This window comes from Triticum aestivum, chromosome 5B, assembly GCF_018294505.1.
Source record: "Triticum aestivum cultivar Chinese Spring chromosome 5B, IWGSC CS RefSeq v2.1, whole genome shotgun sequence".
NCBI classification, from domain to species: Eukaryota; Viridiplantae; Streptophyta; class Magnoliopsida; order Poales; family Poaceae; genus Triticum; species Triticum aestivum.
The window spans coordinates 50,353,313-50,369,345 of NC_057807.1; positions in this window are offsets into that span (position 1 = coordinate 50,353,313).

The window sequence follows — 16,033 nt, forward strand, 5'->3', positions numbered from 1 at the left end:
GGGTGCCCACGCGATCCGTAGATCGATCTTGATTGTCTTGCCTTATCCTCCAATATATCTCGCAAGTCTGGAGCATTCCCCTGTGGCCTTGTGCTGTTCGAGCGGTGCCGGGGTACGGTTATAGTGAAGGGCCTAGAGGCCTCTCTGTCGCGGCCACGAGGTGGCCGGTCAGCCGTATTGTGCTCTGGTGATGCAGGTTTATATGCTTCCTCCTCTAATCGGGGGAGCAACTTGCGTTTGGGGTAGCTTTTGGAGGGGCGTTCGAGCTCATGCTCTTCGGCCGCCAAGACTTCCGTCCATCTGTCGGCTAGCAGATCCTGATCAGCTCTAAGCTGTTGTTGCTTTTTCTTGAGGCTGTTTACCGTGGCCGTAAGCCTGCGTTTGAAACGCTCTTGTTCGACGGGATCCTCAGGCACGACAAATTCGTCGTCGTCCAGGCTTGCCTTGTCTCCAGAGGGAGGCATGTAAATATCTTCCTCTACCTCTTCGTCTGTCGCCCTCTTATGAGGGCTGGCATCCCCGTCCTCCTGCGCTGAATCTTGCTAGAGGGGGTTGTCTTCGGCACTGTCTGGGTATTATTATCTCCGGTGCCGGAATCGCCATTCTTGCTATGGCGGGATTTAGAGCGGTGCCACTGACGCCGGCGCTTGGGCTGTTTCTTGGAGGGGTCTTCCTCCGCTGTTCCTTCGCCATTCCCATCCTTTGGGATATCCACCATGTATATGTTGTATGACGAGGTGGCTTTCCAGTGCCCAATAGGCGCTGGTTCTTGGTCGTCTCCGGCATCGTCGTCCATACCTTCGATGTCGTCGGAGTCGAAGTCTAGCATGTCGGTTAGATCATCGACAGCGGCTACTAAGTGGGTGGTGGGTGGGTCTTGAATTTCTTCGTTGTCCGCATCCCAACCGTCCTGACCGCAGTCCGGCCAGGGCTCTCCTGATAACGAGAGATATTTTAGCGAGCTCAAAATGTCGCCAAAAGGTGAGTGTTGAAAGATGTCCGCGGCGGCGAACTCCATGATCGGCGCCCAATCGGATTCGATTGGTGGGGGTGCGGGAGGTTCGGAGTCCGGCAAGGAGTCTGGCACCTTGGAGTCACGAGCTTCAGAAGCGACAAAGTCAGTATTCGGCTCTATCGCCGTAGAGGTTGCAGCCCCCGAGGCGGTGTCTAACCATCCATCCTCGATCTACGCGGCCGGCTCCGAATCAAGGGTCGCAGCGGTTTCGTGTGCGGCCTCCAGGGTGCTGTCCGGCAGCAGAGCTAAATCATGCCCATCGTGACAGTGCGGCGCGCTCGGCAGTGGCTCGAATCCGTTGAAGATCAAGTCCCCGCTGATGTCAGCCATGAAGTTAAGACTTCCAAATCTGACCTGACGGCCAGGGGCGTAGCTTTTGATCTGCTCCAGATGGCCAACCGAATTGGCCCGCAGTGCAAAGCCGCCGAATACGGAGATCTATCCGGGGAGAAAAGTATCACCCTGGACCGTGTCCTTGTTGATGATCGAAGGAGCCATCGAGCCTATCGGTGATGACACAGAGGAACTCTCAATGAAAGCACCAATGTCGGTGTCAAAACGGGCGGATCTCGGGTAGGGGGTCCCGAACTATGCGTCTAGGCGGATGGTAACAGGAGACAAGGGACACGATGTTTTACCCAGGTTCGGCCCCTCTTGATGGAGGTCAAACCCTATGTCCTGCTTGATTGATATTGATGATGTGGATGTTACAAGAGTAGATCTACCACGAGATCAAGGAGGCTAAACCCTAGAAGCTAGCCTATGGTATGATTGTTGTTATTGTTGTTGTCCTACGGACTAAAACCATCCGGTTTATATAGACACAGGAGAGGGCTAGGGTTACACAGAGTCGGTTACAATGGTAGGAGATCTACATATCCGTATCGCCAAGCTTGCCTTCCACGCCAAGGAAAGTCCCATCCGGACACGGGACGAAGTCTTCAATCTTGTATCTTCATAGTCTTGGAGTTCGGCCGATGATGATAGTTCGGCTATCCGGACACCCCCTAGTCCAGGACTCCCTCACCTAGGGCTTGTGGCCTCTGGGTGGCCCCCCTCTGGTTGATTCTTGCGCCAATATTTTTTATTTATTCCAAAAATATTCTCCGTAAATTTTCAGTTCAATCCGAGAACTTTTATTTCTGCACAAAAATAACACCATGGCAATTCTGCTGAAAACAGTATCAGTCCGGGTTAGTTCGATTCAAATCATGCAAGTTAGAGTCAAAACAAGGGCAAAAGAGTTTGGAGAAGTATATACAATAGAGACGTATCAACTCCCCCAATATTAACCCATTGCTTATCCTCAAGTAATTCAGTTGACAAACTGAAAGTGACAAAGAAAAACTTTTACAAACTCTATTTGATCTTTTGTTGCAAATATTTCTAGCCAATATTCAGGTTTTCAACAAAGATTATGAACTAACCATATTCACAATAGCATTTAGGTCTCACATTTACTCATATCAATGGCATAATCAACTAGCAAGAAATAATAACAAATCTCGGATGACAACACTTTTTCAAAACAATCATGATATAATTAATATGACAAAGTGGTATCTCGCTAACCATTTCTTAGACCGCAAAACATAAATGCAGAGAACCCCTGAAGATTAAGGACTGACTAGACATTATAATTCATGGCAAAAGAGATCCAGTCACACTCATACTCAATACCAATTATTAACAAAGAATACAAATGATAGTGATGCTCTATAACTGGTGCTTTTTATAAGAGAATGATGACTCAGCAATAAAAGTAAATAGATAGGCCCTTCACAGAGGGAAGCAGGGATTTGGAAAGGTGCTAGAGCTCGAGCTTCTAAAACAGAGATGAATATAATTTTGAGCGGTATGCTTTCATCATCAACATAACAACCAAGAGATCTCACTATCTTTCATGCTAGATACATTATAGGTGGTTCCCAAATAGAATGGTAAAGTTTGTACTCGTCCTCCACCAACAATCCCACTCCACGGCTAACCGAATCCACAGGTATAGTCCATACCAACAACAGTCCCGGGGAGTTTTGTTTGATTATATTTTGGTTTAATTTTGAGCATGGAACCGGGCATCCGATTACTACTCACTTTCTCATGAATGACAAGTGAATAAACACTCATCGTGAGAATAACCCACCTAGCATGGAAGATACTGACAGCCCCCAGTTATTACATGAGCGATTCGGGCATACAAAACAAATTATTATTTGAAGGTTTACAGTTCTGCAGATGCAAATTTACTTGGAACGGCAGGTAAATACCGCATATAGGTAGGTATAGTGGACTCATATGAAATAACATTGGGTTTAAGGAAGTGGATGCACAAACAGTATTCCCACTTGGTACAAGTGAAGACTAGCAAAAGATTGAGGAGCGACCAACTAGAGAGCGACAACGGTCATAAACATGCATTGAGATTAACCAACACTGAGTGCAAGCATGGGTAGGATATAAATCACCATGAATATAGAAATCATGGAGGCTATGTTGTTTTTGTTTTAACTACATCCTATCATACTACATCACAACCATTTTAAAAGCATGTTGACACGCAAGGTAAATCATTATCAACTCCTAGCTAATTTAAGCATGACATGAGTAACTATAATCTCTAGTTGTCATTGCAAACATGTCTCATTCATAATGGGCTGAATCAAGAACAATGAGATAATCGTATGTACAAAAACAAAATAGGTCGAGTCCGTACCAGCTTTTCTCATCTCAATCATTTCGTCAAATATTGTCATTATTGCCTTTCAAATGCACGACTGAACAGTGTGAATAATAATAAGAGTGCCTACAAACATTATTCAAAGGAGAAGGTAATATGGACTCTCTGTTAGATCAACAATAATGCATATGAGAGCCAACATTTTCATCGTCGTATTCTCCTTTCGACCCCAAGAAAAGGAAAAGGATTTCAAAGAAACACACTGAAATATTTTTGGAGTTTTTGTTTTTCTGAAGAAGGCAAAAGACAAGAACGAGAAAAATTATTTACACGGGAAAGCTCCCAACAAGCAAAAGAAGAACAAAAAATCTTTTTGGATTTTCTTTTAATACTACAACTAAATGAACTAGAAAGAAAAACTAAAAAGAAGCAAGAACTATTTTTTGCATTTTCTCAAAGCTTTTCAAACACACAAGAAGAAAGCAAGAACAATAATCTAGCATGGATAATACAATGGAAATGTATGAACACCAACAACTTAAATAAGTGTGTGAACATGAATGTAATGTTGGTGAGAAATACGTACTCCCCAAAGCTTAGGCTTTTAGCCTAACTTGGTCTAGGGCCACGGCTGGCCTAGATAGTATCCAAAGTCGTAGTTGGGGTTGTACTAAGCTGCGGCCGCCACTGCCTGAAGGCTTGCGGCGTGGAGGCGAGCGGCCTCCCCCTCTCTCTTATACTCGTCTGCCTCCTCTCTGGTTATGAAGTATCTTTGTTTTACCTGAAAGTTAAAGAAGGCAGGAGCGGGAAGCATAATATAGAAGACACGCTCGCTGTCAAAGATTAGTCGGTACAAGAGGGTCTATTCGCTCCTCTCAAGAAACTGGTAACGAACCATAGCATCATCATCAAGGTAAGCGGGTGGTAACTCAACATCATTTTCTCTTATGGGTACCTCGGGATAATTAGCTAACCGTGTGGCATAAATCCCACCAAAGAAATCTACATCTTTAGCATTATTATGTAACCGCCTTGCAACAATAGCCCCCAAGTTATATCATCTATCACCTAGTATTGCACTCTTGAGGACACTAAGATCTGACGCATTGATCATGTTTACCATTAATGCATTGGCCTATGAGGAGAGCAAAATAATGTATAGCAGGAATGTGAATGCTCCCTATAGTAGCTTGTGTTACATATCTAGTTTCTCCCTTAGTGATGCTAGCAAGGAACTCAGAATAATCAATTTTACGAGACTCACTATGGATGCCCCATTGTGGAATTTTGCATGCATCATTAAAATCTTCAAGGTCCATGGTAAAAGATTTATCATATAGATCAAATAAAACTGAATGACTATTGCGCTTGGATGTAAACTCAAATCTCCGCAGAAATGCATCAATGAGGTCATAGTATTTTCGGCACTTTTCTGACACGAAGTCTTCAAGGCCGGCATTTTGTATGTATGCGTCAAATTCCTCCTTGAAACCAGCATGAACCATGAAATGATCCGATGACCATTCACAAGGCTGCACTAGACCTTCCCTCGGTGGTACAAGGTCTGGCTCATGTATTGCGTGTCTTGGGGCCTTCTCGAGAAACCCCCTTGGTATAGCTTCCTAACATTATCTTCCTTTCAAAAAATTCTGAAATTTTTAGTGACTCAAAATAAAAGTGAACAAAACTCAACGAGATTTGTAGCAACTACTCCCATAAGTGTCTGGAGGCTATATCATGCATCAAAACTACTTTGTACCATATAAATTTGACATGCAAGCTCAAGAACAAGTTCACTACAGCAGCAAAAATTTGCAATATATAAAGCACTAGAATGAAAACTAATTGGACCAATGGACATACCGATGAACAAATCCCCAAAATAGTTTTGCGAATGGGGCTTTGAGCAAGGATATCGAAAATGACAGAAAAATGAGCTAGAACACGGGTTTGAGCAATGGTGGGATTTTTTCTGGAGGAAGACGAAGTGGATGGGTGCTGGAATAAGTGAGGGGGACCCACATGGGACCCACAAGCCCCCTAGGTGCGCCAGGGGGGTGGGCGTGTCTTGTTGGCTTATGGCCCACTGGTGCTGCCCCCTGGTGTGTTTTCAGTGCCTAAAATTCTTATATAGTCCACAAAAATCATACTAAATTTTTAGGGCATTTGGAGAACTTTTATTTTCGGGACATTTTTTATTGCACTAATAATTCAAAAAACAAACAAATAATAGTATTTTTGCTTTAATTACTCTAAATAACAGAAAGTAAAAGGTGGATAGAGAAAGTTGTGTTTACTAAATTCATCCATCTCATGCCCGTCAAAAGGAATCCATTAATAAGGTTGATCAAGTCTTATTAACAAACTTCTTCCAAGTGACATGAAACTGGAGAATATTCGTATAACACTACGTTACCTCAACGGGGATATGCATGTCCCCAACAATAAGAATATCATATTTCTTTTGGACAGTAGGAATAGGGAATTCAAAACCTCCAATAGCAATAGTTGAAATTTTTCCAATAGAATTGATGCTATTAACTTGAGGTTGTTTCCTTGGAAAGTGCACCGTATGCTCATTACCATTAACATGAAGGTGACGTTGCCCTTGTTGCAATCGATAATAGCCCCTTGTCTACCAAGGATGATCGACATACTTTCGTCCTCGAGAATATCAAGAATAACAAAATCCATTAAAATAGTAGCATTTGCAACTACGACAGGCACATCCTCACAGATATCGACGGGTATAGCAGTTGATATATCGGCCATTTGCAATGAGATTTCAGTTAGTGTCAACATATTCAAAACAAGTCTACGATATAAAGAGAAAGGCATAGCACTAATACGGGCTCCCAAATCACATAAAGCAGTTTTAACATAGTTTCTTTTAATGGAGCATGGTATAGTTGGTATTCCTGGATCTTCTAGTTTCTTTGGTATTCCACCCTTAAAAGTGTAATTAGCAAGCATGGTGGAAATTTTAGCTTCCGGTATTTTTCTTTTATTTGTAACAATTTCTTCCATATACTTAGCATAAGGAGACATTTTCAGAATATCAGTCAAATGCATACCTAAAAAGACAGGTCTAAGCATTTCAACAAAGCGCTCAAAGTCCTCATCACCCTTATTCTTCGATAGTTTAGGAGGAAAGGGCATGGGTTTCTGAACCCACGGTTCTCTTTCTTTACCATGTTTCCTAGCAATGAAGTCCCTCTTATCATATCTTTTATTCTTAGGTTGTGGATTATCAAGATAAATGGCAGGTTCAATCTCCACATCATTACCATTACTAGGTTGAGCATCAACATGAACATCATATTTAACAATATCACTTGGTTCATGTTCATCACCAGATTGTGTTTCAGCATTAGAAATAGAAATATCATTTGGATTCTCAGGTGTGTCTATAACAGGTTCACTAGAAGCATGCAAAGTCCTATCAGTTTTCTTTTTCCTTTTAGAAGGACTAGGTGCATCCGTATTAGTTCTCTGAGAATCTTGCTCAATTCTCTTAGGATGGCCCTCGGGATACAAAGGTTCCTGAGTCATTTTACCACCTCTAGTCATAACTCTAACAACATGATCATTGCTCTTATTATTCATCTCATTAAGCAAATCATTTTGTGCCTTGAGAACTTGTTCTACTTGAGTTTTTACGATGGAAGCATGTTTACTACTAATTTTGAGATCATTAATAGTTCTACACATGTAGTTACCCAGGCAGTCAAGCATATAAGCATTAGGTTTCAATTCTCTACTAACATAAGCATTGAAGTTTTCCTTTTTAACAATAAAGTTATCAAATTCATCCAAACATTGACTAGCAAACTTATTATGAGGAATATCACCTTCATCAATCTATAGAGAGAATTTACCTCCACTACATGTTTTGGGTTATCAAGACCATCATTTAAAAAAAAGACACATCCGTGACATTTTGGGCCGAACGAAATTTTTTTCTGTCATACTTATGACACTTCTATGACAATAATTGTGACAAAACTCGGTATCATCATAGATGTGGTGAGATCCTACTTCTATGACAAAAAAATCATGACAGAAAATGGGCTTTTCATCCTGGGCGGGCCGGAGACGCAGTTGCATGACATTTTTTGAGCCGTCCATGACGGAAAATCCCGTGGTAGAAGCGAGGGCGAGGAAAATTTCAGGGTGTTCCCGGTTACGCTGGGTGGTCGGGGGCCGAGCGATGCACATTTATCTCATACACGTACGCACGTGGGTGCGAGTCGTTGGGCTCTAACTGAACCCAAGTGAGGCGTTCACCTAACTGAACCCGAGCGATTGCACTGCAGGCTACGCATTACTGAACCCGAGCGATCAAGCGATTCCTTCGCCACTACTGCTAACTGAAGCCGATAGATGCTGCCTCTGGATGAACAGTGAGCGTTGCTGGGGGGGTTTGGATGAACAGTTCCCTGTGGGGGTGGATGAAAAGGACCCCGTGGTGTTGCCTCTGGATGAACAGGACCCCGATTGAGCCGGTTGGGGCTGGATGAACAGGACCCCGTGGAGGGATGGATGAACAGGACAACCGCGTGGAGGGTTGGATGAACAGTAGCCAGTGGAGGGCTGGTTGAACAGTAGCCAGTAGAGGGCTGGATGAATAGTATCATGTGGAGGTGTGATTGAACAGTAGCCCGTGGAGAGGGCTGGTTAAACAATAGCTGGTGGAGTAGCGCGAGGAGGAGGCTGGATGAACAGGAGCCCGTGCATGAATAGTCGAAGGTGGAGGCTGGAGGAGGTCGAAGGTGGATGAACAGTAGCCCGTGGAGGCTGGAAGAGGTTGACGGTGGAGATGAACAGTATCTTGTTGAGTCCCGTTTTGCGGTACGCCACACCCCTCCCGATGAACAGGACGCCCGTTTTGACCGTAGTGCTCCAATACAAGTCCGTTTCCTCTGTTTTGCGGTACGCCACACCCCTCCCGATCAATAGGACCCTGTTTTGACTGTAGGAGGTCCAACTGAAGTCTGTTTCCTCTGTTTTGCGGTATGCCAGACCCCTCCCGATGAACAGGATCCCGTTTCGACCGTGGCCGGTTGAACACAAGGTCGTTTCCTCCATTCTGCGGTACACCATGCCTCGTTTCCATCGGCTATTCTGTCCAAGCCAATTGGCTCCCACTTGTTACGTTGCCTCCCGGTGAACACGACGCATTCTGTTGCCTCCCCATGAACACGACGACGATGTTGTTTCTCCGTTCTGACCCAGCCATGTACACAAGCCCTAGCCATACTTACGTGCGAGTAGGCATTCGAGACCCCGCCCATATGTACGTATGTGGCCCTATTTACTTTCTTGCACCCTGGTCGCTATATGTACTTGTGCATGCTACGTGGGTGCCTATACTATGACACGTGCATGCCTCTACATCGACTAGTATGTACGTACACATTCGAGACCAGAATGACAACTCTATGAACGCTTCGACCAGGTGGGTCCCGACTACCAGGCACTTCCTTGCGTACGAAGATGTAGCTGGTGGGTCCCAGCAGTCAGGGGGCGAATCTTTTTTTTGCCCGTAACATGGACGCACTTCCTTGCGTGCGAAGATGTAGCTGGTGGGTCCCAACAGTTAGGGTGGAATTTTTTTTCATGAAATACGGTGGCCCATCCGATGGGTCCCTGCTTTCAGGTGGAGGAATAATTTTGTTGCGCGTAATAAGGAGGCACTTCCTTGTGGCTGTCGTGGACCCATCTGTCAGCCTCTCCATGTATAGTACTCTTCCGATGGAAGTTGTTCCTTGACCATGTTGACCACGCCGCGCCGAGAGCACCAGGGCGGTGGACGACGGCGAGGCCTAGGAAGGGGATGACGAGGAGCCAGGGAAGACGCGACAATGGAAGCTCACGCGGAGAGGAGTACTGTTGGCGTGCTAGATATGGGGGTATCCATCCCTGCCTACCTGCGGCCCACCACGTGGCTCCATCGATGGCCTGGTACGACCCAGCTTCAACACCAACATCACAAGACCCTCGCGAGGGGCCAAGCCTTGTGAGGTAGATGACGCCAAGATCCCCGAGGGGAGCAGCCTCCTCAGGAGTGCTCCTGAGGGGCAGAGAGTTCTATGCAAGATACCTCACAAGGCTCAGCTGACGTGAGCCATGACGTGCAAGGCCATACAGGTGCCAGGCAGGCGCCAGGTGGGCGCAGAGCGTAGGTTTCCTCTTCGGTGCAAGGGAGGCAAGCCGCAAGCGCGGGTCCCGAGGAATCAGTCAAAGGTTGCCATTTCGGTGCAAAGAAACCAAGACCGCCAGGACGGCGGGATGGTGGTCATCAACGAGCCCACCGCAACGTCACGACCAGAGGCTTTTCGCAGGTGAAGACTACTTTTGTCAGGATAGACTGTACTACTTGTCCCCTTTCAAATCCCGCCATTATGGAATCCCTTCCCGCTCATATTTGGGAAGAGGACCAAGGCCACTATAAATAGGACTAGCTACCACCATAGAAAGGGGATGGACGAATCCAAGAGAAACCCAGCACAAGTAGAGCACCACACCAGCTCAAGAACACCTCTCCTCCGGAGGCTTGTTCATCCATTGTACTTGTTCATCCATATCCCATCGAGTCAATCCACCACACCACACTGGAGTAGGGTATTACACCACAATGGTGGCCCGAACCAGTATAAATCTTTGTGTCTTTTGTGTCTCTTTGAGCTCGACGCGTTAGGCCTAGTGAGATCGCGAGTAGGCAGGCTGGGCAGGTTGAGATCTCCGCATGCACCCCAGAGTTCAAACCTCTCACGGGTTGCCGGATCTTGAAATCTGACATTTGGCACGCCAGGTAGGGGTGCGTCGGATCCTCTCTTCCGTCGTTCGATCCGCCTCCACTCCGACATCTCCATGGCCGACGTGCGCAGGGCTTGCGCCGAGTGTCCGGCTGCTATGGCTGCCCGCGTAGCTTAGACGGCTCCGGAGGGGGACGGCTGCGCCTGCTGCCCTCCTTCTTCGGTGGCGAATGCCGCTACGGGCCCTGCCGGCCACGAGCAGCAAGCTTCGTCACTGCACCCGTCGGTGCACCATGACGCCGCACCACCACTCCGTCGCTGACCGCCAGGTGGACACGTAGGCCGCTCTGCTCACGGCGCGAGAGCTTCTTCGCTACCACCCGGTGGGAGATCTCTACAAGGAGTGGCTCGCCCGCATCGTCGAGCTCATCAGCGTCGCGCATGGGGGCTCCGATGGGCCTGCTCGCTCGCTGCCTCAACAACCACGTGCAGCGGGCGACGTCGCGCACGGGGCTCCTCCACCACCTCCGGCCCGGGGCGCCATCGTCGAGCCAAGGCGCATGGCTCCACATCGCTACCCGCAGCGCCCGGCGCTGGCTCGGGATGACGTGAGCTGCCAGGTGGTGCAGCGCCCCCAAGGGGAAGCGTACGTGCTTCCAGCGCCCCAGCACCAGGACCACGTGCCGCCACAGGAGGTGGCGGTGCACGAGCACCAGGATCTCATTCCACCCCCTCGACGACCTTCGATGGACACGGCAGGATGCCGTGCATTCACCCTGGAGCTCCGCAATGTCATCTGGCCAAGCAAGATCAAGCCCGACCTACCTCCATGCTATGACGGCACCACAGAACCCGTCGAGTTCTTGCAGCTCTATGAGCTGAGCATCGAGGCGGCCAACGGCGGCGAGAAGATCATGGGAAACTGGTTCCCTATGGCCCTCAAGGATGGTGTGCGTTCTTGGATCCTGAATCTGTCCGAGGGGTCGGTCTCTTCCTAGGAGGAGATGCACAGCCGCTTCGTCACCAACTTCTAGGGCACTCATGATCGCCCACTCGCCGCGGGTGACCTGCACCGCATCAAGCAGCAACCTGGAGAGACCTTGCAGAAGTATATCGAGCTCTTCAACAACGTTCGCCTCAAGATCCCCAAGGTGTCAGATGAGGCCATCATCTCCATGTTCTCCAACGACGTTCGTGATGTCAGGATGCAGGAGGAGCTCGCCATCCACGAGGATCTCTGCACCGCTCAGGAAATGTTCAACCTCGTGAACAAGTGCGCAAGGGCTGAGAAGGGCCGCCTCTCCCTACTCGAGCTCCCTGATGCTGATCCAGAAGACAAGAAAGACCAAGGCCAAGGACACGAAGTGCAAGGAGCCAGCCGTGCTCGCGGCTGAGCCAGAGACCAAGCACTGCTGCGACCACCCCAAGTCATCCAAGGGCAAGTAGCTGTTCTGCGCCTTTCACAACGTCTATAGCCACAACACTAGCAACAACCAGGAGCTCAGGGCTCTCCATGATGGGCGCCTCGGTCGACGCCTCGAGCGTAACGATCGAGGCTACGGTCATGGAGGTGGTCGAGGAGGAGGATGCTGGGACGAGTGTGACCGTCGTCAGGAGTGGCACGACCAGCCTTGTGAGGGCTTCTGGCAGGACTAGCCTCGCGAGGGGAACTGGAGGGAGCAGCCTCATGAGGATCGACCTCAGGGAAACGCAGCCTTGCCTCCTCTGCCTCCACCGCCAAGGAGGAAAGAAGATCACCACCAGGACAAGGGGGCTGGGGGATTCCAAGAGCCTCGGGCCATCGCCTGCATCCTGGGCGGCTCACAGGCCCCAGCTTCCCACCGCGTCTTCAAGCAGTTTGTGCGCGAGGTGAATGCAGCGCTTCCCAGGGCTGAAGCAATTCGCCCTCTAGTGTCTACTACACAACCTTCTTCTTGTAGACGTTGTTGGGCCTCCAAGTGGAGAGGTTTGTAGGACAGTAGCAAATTTCCCTCAAGTGGATGACCTAAGGTTTATCAATCCGTAGGAGGCATAGGATGAAGATAGTCTCTCTCAAACAACCCTGCAACCAAATAACAAAGAGTATCTTATGTCCCCAACACACCCAATGCAATCGTAAATTGTATAGGTGCACTAGTTCGGTGAAGAGATGGTGATACAAGTGCAATATGGATGATAGATAAAGGTATTTGTAATCTGAAATTATAAAAACAGCAAGGTAACAAGTGGTAAAAGTGAGCGTAAACGGTAGTGCAATGATAGGAAAAAAGTCCTAAGGTTCATACTTTCACTAGTGCAAGTTCTCTCAACAATAATAACATAACTAGATCATGTAACTATCCATCAACATGCAACAAAGAGTCACTCCAAAGTCACTAATAGCGGAGAACAAACGAATAGATTATGGAAGGGTACGAAACCACCTCAAAGTTATCCTTTTTGATCTATCTATTCAAGAGTCCGTAGTAAAATACCATGAAGCTATTCTTTCCATTCAATCTATCATAGAGTTCATACTAGAATAACACCTTAAGAGACAAATCAACCAAAACCCTAATGTCACCTTGATACTCCATTGTCATCTCAAGTATCCGTGGGCATGATTATACAATATGCATCACACAATCTCACAATCATCTATTCAACCAACACAAAGTACTTCAAAGAGTGCCCCAAAGTTTCTACCGGAGAGTCAAGACGAAAACGTGTGCCAACTCCTATGCATAAGTTCACAAGGTCACTGAACCCGCAAGTTGATCACCAAAACATACATCAAGTGAATCACGTGAATATCCCATTGTCACCATAGATAAGCATGGCAAGACATACATCAGGTGTTCTCAAATCCTTAAAGACTCAATCCGATAAGATAACTTCAAAGGGAAAACTCAATCCATGACAAGAGAGTAGAGGGGGAGAAGCATCATAAGATCCAACTATAATAGCAAAGCTCGCAGTACATCAAGATCGTGCCAAATCAAGAACATGAGAGAGAAGGATCCAACACATAGCTACTGGTACATACCCTCAGCCCCGAGGGTGAACTACTCCCTCCTCATCATGGAGAGCGTCGGGATGATGAAGATGGCCACCGGTGAGGGGTCCCCACTCCGGCAGGGTGCCGGAACAGGGTCCTGATTGGTGTTTGGTGGCTATAGAGGCTTGCAGCGGCGGAACTCCCGATCTATTGTGTTCTCTGATGTTTTTAGGTATATGGAGATATATAGGCGAAAGAAGTCGGTCAGGGGAGTCACGAGGGGCCCACAAGGGTGGAGGGCGTGCCCAAGGGGGGTGGGCGCACCCCCCTGCCTCGTGGCGTCCTCGAAGCTTCCCTGACTTCAGCTCCACGTCTCCTGGATCACTTTCGTTCCAAAAATCACACTCCTGAAGGTTTCATTCAGTTTGGACTCCGTTTGATATTCCTTTTCTTTGAAACACTGAAATAGGCAAGAAAACAGCAATATGAGCTGGGCCTTCGGTTAATAGGTTAGTCCCAAAAATGATATAAAAGTGTAGAGTAAAGCCCATAAACATCCAAAACAGGTAATATAATAGCATGGAACAATCAAAAGTTATAGATACGTTCGAGACGTATCAAGCATCCACAAGATTAATTCATGCTCATCCTTGAGTAGGTAAATGATAAAAACAGAATTTTTGATGTGGAATGCTACCGAGCATAATTCTTAATGTAATTATCTTTATTGTGACATGAATGTTCAGATCCAAATGACTCAAAATAAAAGTTCATATTGACATAAGAAATAGTAACACTTCAAGCATACTAAGTAAGCAATCATGTCTTCTCAAAATAATATGGCTAAAGAAAGATCATCCCTACAAAATCATATAGTTCAGCTATGTTTCATTTTCATCACGCAAAATACTCCCATCAAGCACAACCCCGGTTTCAGCCAAGCAGTTGTTTCATACTTTAGCAATCTCGAAAAAAATCAACTTTCACGCAATACATGAGCGTGAGCCATGGATATAGCACTATGGGCAGAATAGAATATTATGGAGGTTGTGTGGAGAAGACAAAAAGGGAGAAAGTCTCATATTGACGAGGCTAATCAACGGGTTATGGAGATGTCCATCAATTGATGTCAATATGAGGAGTAGGGATTGCCATGCAACGGATGCACTAGAGCTATAAATGTATGAAAGCTCAACAAAAAAACTAAGTGGGTGTGCATCCAACTTGCTTGCTCACAAAGACCTAGGGCATTTTGAGGAAGCCCATCGTTGGAATATACAAGCCAAGTTCTATGATGAAAAATTCCCACTAGTATATGAAAGAGACAACAAATGAGACTCTCTATATGAAGAACATGCTGCTACTTTGAAGCACAAGTGTGGAAAAAGATAGTAACATTGTCCCCTTCATATTTCTGCCCCTTTTTTGGGCCTTCCTTTTTTATTTGGCCTTTCTCTTTTTTTTCTTTTTTTCTTTGGCCTTTCTTTTTTTCTTTTTGGCCTTTTTTTAAAGGGACAATGCTCTAATAATGATGATCATCACACTTCTATTTATTTACAACTCATGAGTTACAACTCGATACTAGAACAAGATATGACTCTATATGAATGCCTCTGGCGGTGTACCGGGATGGGCAATGAATCAAGAGTGACATGTATGAAAAATTATGAGGTGGCTTTGCCACAAATATAATGTCAACTACATGATCAAGCAAGGCAATATGACAATGATGATGCGTGTCATGATAAACGGAACGGTGGAAAGTTGCATGGCAATATATATCGGAATGGCTATGGAAATGCCATAATAGGTAGGTATGGTGGCTGTTTTGAGGAAGATATAAGGAGGTTTATGTGTGATAGAGTGTATTGTATCACAGGGTTTGGATGCATCGGCGAAGTTTGCACCAACTCTCAAGGTGAGAAAGGGCAATGCACGGTACCGAAGAGGCTAGCAATGATGGAAGGTGAGAGTGTGTATAATCCATGGACTCAACATTAGTCATAAAGAACTCATATACTAATTGCAAAAATCTACAAGCCATCAAAAATCAAGCACTACGCGCATGCCCCTAGGGGGAAGGTTGGTAGGAGTTAACCATTGCGCGCTCCCGACCTTCACACAAGGGAAGGCAATCGAAAGAGCACCCCATTCAATAAATTTGTTACACAACTTTTACCATATGTGCATGCTATGGGACTTGCCAACTTCAACACAAGTATTCATTAAATTCACAATAACACAACTAGCATGACTCTAATATCACCACCTCTATATCTCAAAACAGTTATCAAGCATCAAATTGATCATAGCATCCAATTCACTTCTATGATAGTTTTTATTATACCCAACTTGGATGCCCATCATTCTAGGACCAATTTTATAACCATAGCAAATGCCATGTTGTTCTAAAATACTCTCAAAATAATATATGTGAAGCATGAGAGATCAACAATTTCTATAAAATTAAACCACCGCCGTGCTCTAAAAAATATAAGTGAAGCACACAGAGGAAAACTATCTAGCTCAAAAGATATAAGTGAAGCACATATAGTATTCTAATAAATTTCAAATCAAGTATTTATATCTCATTTAAGTATTTGAGA